The sequence below is a fragment of the Leiobunum rupestre genome, chromosome 5 (genome assembly GCF_980474605.1).
Source record: "Leiobunum rupestre chromosome 5, qqLeiRupe1.1.hap1, whole genome shotgun sequence".
Lineage (NCBI taxonomy): Eukaryota > Metazoa > Arthropoda > Arachnida > Opiliones > Sclerosomatidae > Leiobunum > Leiobunum rupestre.
The window spans coordinates 65,090,179-65,097,794 of NC_143388.1; positions in this window are offsets into that span (position 1 = coordinate 65,090,179).

The window sequence follows — 7,616 nt, forward strand, 5'->3', positions numbered from 1 at the left end:
TTTGGTTTTACAATGGCTTAGTTTGTGGCATTCTTCTTGAATAAATTTTCCAACGGAACACATTTCTAATGGCTTTTCTACTTCCATACTATTAACAATTTAGAAATAGATGTACTAACAAACACGTGATAAAACTCGAATCCGTATGAACAAGTAACATAACTAGCAGAATCTAGAGCAGACGAAATAAAGATAAAAGTGGTAATATTTTAGTGAAGCGAACGACCGATATAATACGGGAGAAAAAAGGTTAAATTAGATTTCAATGGTTTTTAATTTGTCGTCATCTCAACGGAAGTCAACCAAGTTGAAAATTCCAAAATTTTGCATAGCGAATGCACAGATTATATTTCAATCTAAATAAAATTTATCAGAGCTGTATAAAAATATGGTGTTTTTTTTAAAACGTGTTTTTCATGAAAATAATGTTTGTTTGGTTTTTTGGTCTTAACGCCCCGATATCACAAACAATATATAGAGGAAACATTAAAATCGGAGTATGCCCCTTTTCAGTACTTGGCTTCAAAGTTGACCCCCCATACACTAAATATTTTGAAAAACGTTCGATTTTTTAAACAACCGTTACAGATACAATATTTTTGTTAGCATTTTAAAAATCAACGCTATGAATTGTCCTAGAGACGAGATTCGCATGATATTAGCCTTGGTCGCAAAAATGTTATTCACCATAACGCTTAGGGGTACGACTTTTGCGCAAACGAAACCTTAAAAACGTGTGGTATTTTCAAAAGTCTATAATTTCGGAGCCACTCATTATATTAGGCTAAAATTGCACAATTGGCCCTCCATTAGCCACAATTTACCGTGTGTAAAATTTCATTAAGATCGGACGACCCATGGTTCCCTCTGTGTTCGAACCTTCGTGGAATGACCCAAATCCATTTCAAAGCTGTGTAGGAAAAATGCTCAGTAAGAAAATTAGCTTTAAATCAAAGTGCCATACTGTTATATGTTACATAGGATTTGTTGGTACTGAAAAACGTATAATTAAAATAACAAATAATCGATTGAAATGAATTAAAAATATCTAGATAAAAGGGAAATTGTATTTATTTGGGTTTTGAATTCGATTTAAAGTTTAAATTTATTTCGATAACTAGCCGGCGCGGCGTTTGTAGTTTTCTAAAATACTCAATTTCTTGTTTGGTGTAAAAGAACACTGAATAATACATCCTTTGATATTTTATTTTGTAGATGCGTACAAAATAAAATATTTGTTAAACAATTTTTTTGAAATTGAACAATAACCTCGTTGTTTGACAAAGATTAAGATGAAATATTTTGAGTTTCGGCCCAATGCACAGTGTTTTCAAATCGACTTTTTGCGGCCAAAATTAAATATCGATAAAATGTAACATAATATTATATATTCTTATGTGATTTTGTGCGTAGAATCTAAAAACATTGATATTTTTTTTCTAAGTGACACCAGGAGGCCAAACGTTTTCTTTACGGAATTTTTCAGGATTTTTTAGCGCAATTTATGTTAAGGGTGGTCATAGACGTTACTTGAAAGTTTGGTAAGTCTATAATAAATACAACCGCTGAAAATTGAATATATAGCTTCAAATTTCAGCAAAATGTGGCATTTTCAAATGGCTTTTGCGAGGTAAACGTCGTCAAGGTGTGTAGATACAGCAACTTTTATAACATGCAAAAAATCATATTTTCACGGGGAATTTTATCGTGTCGTTGACCATCTTGTTTTCTTTTAAACTTCTACAAAACGCACTATAGGAGGATAACATATAACTTTTCCCACCATCTGTTCTTATCTGTCGGTTTATCTAAAACATTATATACGAACTTAGTAAAAAATAATAATAATACCTAACTTGGACCGCTTACGTTTACATTTTTATGTCGACCGCCACGCCTTATCTTAATTCGAGTAAATTACGTATATTTAAAAAAACAATTGGTGACAATTAAACAAATATTGAAGATTAGAGCCCCTTGAAGCCATTTTTTAACTAAAATTAAGATATTCTATTCATAACTTCCTCTTCACGATTCCAGCAGGGTAAATAAAGAATAGGTAAAGTGTTAATTAAAACCTTCGGAATATGGATATGCGCAAATTTTATGATTATAATTAGGCGTAGGGCTCAATTTAAGTCAATTCAATAGTTTATTATATTATTATAAATTTAATGTATAATATCCTCTTTGAAATATCCTGCACTAACTTGTAAGTTTGAGTTATCCGGATTACGTTCAGACGAGCAGCTACACTTATTCATTCAAACGTAAACTGGTCGATTTTGAAATTTACGCCGATGTGACGTCCGTCCAGAACTACCTTTCAGTGTCTTAACACTAGTTGTATTATATTTTTCCCTTTCTTAAAAAGTTAAGATGCAACTGCGTAGCGAATGCCAATTTTAAAACATTTGGGCTAGCGGTTTCTTTGGTTGTTTTAGACAAAATTTCTTAACTTGTAATGGCAAACATTTATCAAGATCTAGTTAAATCGATCTCGGACACCGAGGCTAGCTGTAGTTTTGGAAGTGAGAAGACACATTAAAAAAATAATGAATCTTACCAACTAACAGACGAATTAGACATTGTAAGGTATAAAGATTTGGTCGAGATTTTCCTGAAGAAACACGAACAAAAATTACGAATTTGTTTCGATAAAATTAAGTGTACATCACGTTTTACGTTCCACGAAACGGAAGAAAAGTCGGTAATTATAAAAATTAAGAACTTAAAATGCCAGTTTCGAAAGAAATACGAAAGCTGCTGGCGTGTTAGAACCCGATTTTTCAAGCAGCACGCTACTTGGTTGGATACTCCTTTCACCATTCAAAGACTCGAAACTACACCAGATAGCGATAACCCGCCAAACAAGAATGGTTAGGAACGCCAACTATACAGGGTCTTTTTTTTTGCTCGGAAAAGTGTTTTTTTTTCAAAAACTATTTATAGTATCGATTTCAAATTTGGCAGGTTAATTCTCTATACCGGGGGACATCAGTTTGAGAAATTTGAGCGTGTTCGGTAATGTTTTTCACCAATTTTGAAAAATTATTTTTCGACCACTAGGTGCGAGATAAAACATTTCTATTATAAAGTTGTAGGCCGTCATCGAAAACCCTTAAAAATTGTTCACTCGACGAAAAACAACTTATTTATCAGTGAAAATTCGAGCTTGAAAAATTTACAAGTTGGTGAAGCCAAATTATGATTGTTTGAAACGATAATTGAAAAGGGAACAAGTCTAATACAAACGCAGTAGAGTTTTCACACTTGAAAAAATGTACACGTTTGGTTTTTAAATGCAGATATTTTATTCACATAAATTTTTACAAAACATTTTCAATAATATCACCATTGGCTGCAACACAGGTTTGTGCGCGGACAATTAAGTTCTCAAACGCTTTCTCTACCATTTCTGGTGTGACGTCTCGGCAAGCACTGATTATTCGTCTAATGAGTTCCTCCCTAGTTTCAATGGGCGTGGCGTATACCTTTGCTTTAACGAATCCCCAGAGAAAATAATCCAGCGGTGTTAGGTCAGGTGACCTTGCTGGCCAATGCACTGGACCATTTCTCCCTATCCACCTTTCAGGAAACTCGTTGTTGAGGTGCTCAGTTACTTGCCGGGAAAAATGCGGAGGGGCGCCATCTTGCTGAAACCACAACTGACGTCTTTCACCCAATGGAAGGTCGTCGATTGCGTCACTCAGTTCGTTCTGTAGAAAATGTAAATACCTTTGGCCGTTGAGGTTCGTCGGCAGGAAAAAGGGACCAATCAAACGGTTTCCAACAAGTCCAACCCAAACATTGACCCGTTCAAATTGAACCTGGTGATGATATTCAAAACCCCAATGTGGGTTGATGTCAGACCAAAGATGGCTGTTTTGATGATTAAAGGGCCCATCTCTAGAAAATGACGCTTCGTCGGAGAACAAAACATGGCGCAAAAATTGTCTATCTTCTTGGACAGCATTTAGTAACCAGTTGCTAAATTCATAACGTCTTTGATGGTCTCCGTCAATTAGTCCTTGGTGGAGCGTAGCTCTGTATGGGTGATAGCGATTCTTACGAAGAATTTTCCACACACGATTTGCAGAACAACCCAAATCAGCAGCGGCGTTAGCGCAACTGTGACGAGGATATGCCACAAAGTACGCGAGTACATTGTTCTCGAAGTCTAAATCCGGTTGACCCAATCCGCGAAACCTAGGTTGCAAGTTACCAAATTGATTGAAATCGTGAATTGCTCGTCTTACTGTATTTACAGATGGTGCTCCATTTGGATGTCTTTCTGCGAAGATTTCAGTCACTCTTCTAAGGTTTTGCGCTGCTTCTCCATAGTAAATGGCAACTATCTCGGTACGCTCAGCTACTGAATAACGAGGTATTGTTCGAAATATTATCAAACACTGATAATAATCTCCCAAAAATTTCCTTTAAATACCCAATGCATGTTTAGGATTGACCTATAGCCTCGTGTTTTTTAAATCCGGTCGTTTTTTTAACCAAAGTTTCAACTGGATTAGGTAATTCGGTTTCAATTATCGTAATTTGGCTTCACCAACTTGTAAATTTTTCAAGCTCGAATTTTCACTGATAAATAAATTGTTTTTCGTCGAGTGAACAATTTTTAAGGGTTTTCGATGACGGCCTACAACTTTAAAATAGAAATGTTTTATCTCGCACCTAGTGGTCGAAAAATAATTTTTCAAAATTGGTGAAAAACATTACCGAAAACGCTCAAATTTCTCAAACTGATGTCCCCCGGTATAGAGAATTGACCTTCCAAATTTGAAATCGGTACTATAAATAGTTTTTGAAAAAAAACACTTTTCCGAGCAAAAAAAAAGACCCTGTATATTGGGAACTGATGAGTTCGCGATCAAAGAGAAGACAAGTGGCAGCTCTATCGAGTAGCTTGACTGAGCAACCTTTGCCGAAAGTTTTGAAGACTGTCTAGTTGTGTAGTATGCGAGCTGGACCAAACACCTTGTCGAATCTTTTAAAAGAAGCCCCTTAAAAGTCCAAAAATGGAACCACAGATCCTCAATAACTTCAGAGAAATAAACGATATACGTAGATATACACCGCCAGAGGCATTTGCTCTAATAATTGATGAAAACCTAACGGTAAAATCTTATAATAGTTTGCGAGAAGGTGCCAAATCCCATGGTATTGATTTATATCCACCGTACTCTGAAATCCTTGAAATAAAAACACAGACTAGACCGACTGAACTAGTGAAAGTTTCAGATATATCAGCAGTACTACCTCTGCAAACACTTTTAAATCACACAGCTTCTCGCATTGTGATAAGTATTTTGATATATTAGGTACGAAGGAACAGAATTTTACTTTATTTCTGTCTTGGGGATTTGACGGAAGTACCGGGCACTCACAGTACAAGCAGAAATATTTAAATACCAGCACTTTACATGACGATGATCACAGCCTATTTGCCACCAACGTTATTCCACTGCAGTTAAAATCGGAGAATGGGCACGTTTTATGGAATAACCAAACGCCTCAATCTGCGCGATATTGCCGACCTTTGAGACTTGTCTTTTGTAAAGAGACCTCTCAGGTAATTAAAGAAGAAAAGAATAAGGTTGATGAGGAAATTATAAATCTTTCACCAAATGAGCTTTACATCAGTACTAATATAAAAATAACTATGACGTATGACTTATCCTTTACAGTTATTGATAGAAAGGTTTTAAGCGTCATAACAGGCACTAAATCCCAGCAATCCTGCCCTATTTGTGAAGCAACTCCTTCTCAATTTAATAAGATTGAAACGCATAAGTTTGTCCCAATGCCTAATAATCTCAAACACGGAATAAGCCCACTTCAAGGCTGGATTCGATGTCTCGAATTTTGCCTGCATCTCGGGTACCGAAATTGCGATGGTTTGAAATGTTGGCGAGTTGACGGAACAGTAAAAAAAAATATCCTTCAAAAACGAAAAAAAGACATACAAGATCAAATTAAGACAAAATTGGCATTAAGAGTTGACTTTCCGAAACCTGGTGGTAGTGGTACTTCGAATGATGGGAATACGGCACGAAGGGTATTTCACAAAAGCAACAGAAGGGTATTTGCTGATATTCTTGGGTTAGAGCTGTGGTTGGTGGAACAACTCCACGTAATTTTGGTTGCAATATCATGTGGATTACCAATAAATTAAGAAAAATTTGGAGAGTTCTGTAAAAATTTCCTAGAAAAATATGTTGACAAATACGGTTGGTATTACATGCCAGTTAGCGTCCATAAGATTCTAGTCCACGGTAAAGATATTGTCTAGGCTGCCACGCTACCTTTGGGTATGCTAAGTGAACAAGCTGCAGAATCAAGAAACAAATTGTATCGGCAGTACAGAGAATTTCACGCTCGTAAAACAAGTCGCAGAGACAACCTGGAAGACGTCTTTAACAGGTCATTAGATTCTTCCGACCCAATTATTTCCGATTATTCTCTATGCGCAAGGAAACGAAAAAATAAAAACCAACCTCTACCGTCAGCTGTTATAAGTTTGCTAAGAGAAGCTGAATACTTCCCATTAGAACCAAAATCGACCTGCGCGGAAGAACAACCGGTACAAGATAACAATTCAGAAGAACTTTTGCTATTGTTTTGGAAAATGAAATTCCATCTTAGAAACCGATTAATAATTATTATGATTTTGTCAATGTGTAACTCATTTGCAATAAAAATACACATTTAAAAAATTATATAATGCTTATTTATTATCTACAAGGAGAAACCCTGCGAAAACAGTTTTATTTTGATAAATATATAGTTTAGTAGGTTTAAATGGAATTAGATTTTCATTTTGGCCTTTTATTATTGAAAAACAAACATTTTATATCGAGGTTTCAAATCACTTTTTTGTCAACTTTTACTATCATATAATAAATTTTGTTTCTGAATGTTACGCTTTCAACACGTCTATGCCGGTAACAACTTTAATTGTTCAATTTACGTTTTTTGCGGCGTAGGCACAATTATTCATTAACTTCTGGTCGCACACCTTTCTTCAGTACAGTATCAGTCAACACAGCGTAAAGCTAAGTAATATTTAAATTTCCAATTGAAACGCTATTCGACTACTACATGTATATCTTAATTTGAGTAAAAAAATGGCTTCAAAGGGCTCTAATCTTCAATATTTTTTTAATTGTCACCAATTGTTTTTTTAATATACGTAATTTACTCGAATTAAGATAAGGCGCGGCGGTCGACATAAAAATGTAAACGTAAGCGGTCCAAGTTAGAAATCCCGCTAACTATTTACAGGTATTATTTTTTACTAAGTTCGTATGTTTTAGATAAACCGACAGATAAGAACAGATGGTGGGAAAAGTTATATGTTATCCTCCTATAGTGCGTTTTGTAGAAGTTTAAAAGAAAACAAGATGGTCAAAGACACGATAAAATTCCCGATGAAAATATGATTTTTTGCATGTTATTAAAGTTGCTGTATCTACACACCTTGACGACGTTTACCTCGCATAGTTTTTGCATTGTATTCTACACAAATTTATCCACGAGATAATTCTAAAATTACTTCCATTCACTTGCACTCTTTTTCAAAAAAGCCATTTGAAAATGCC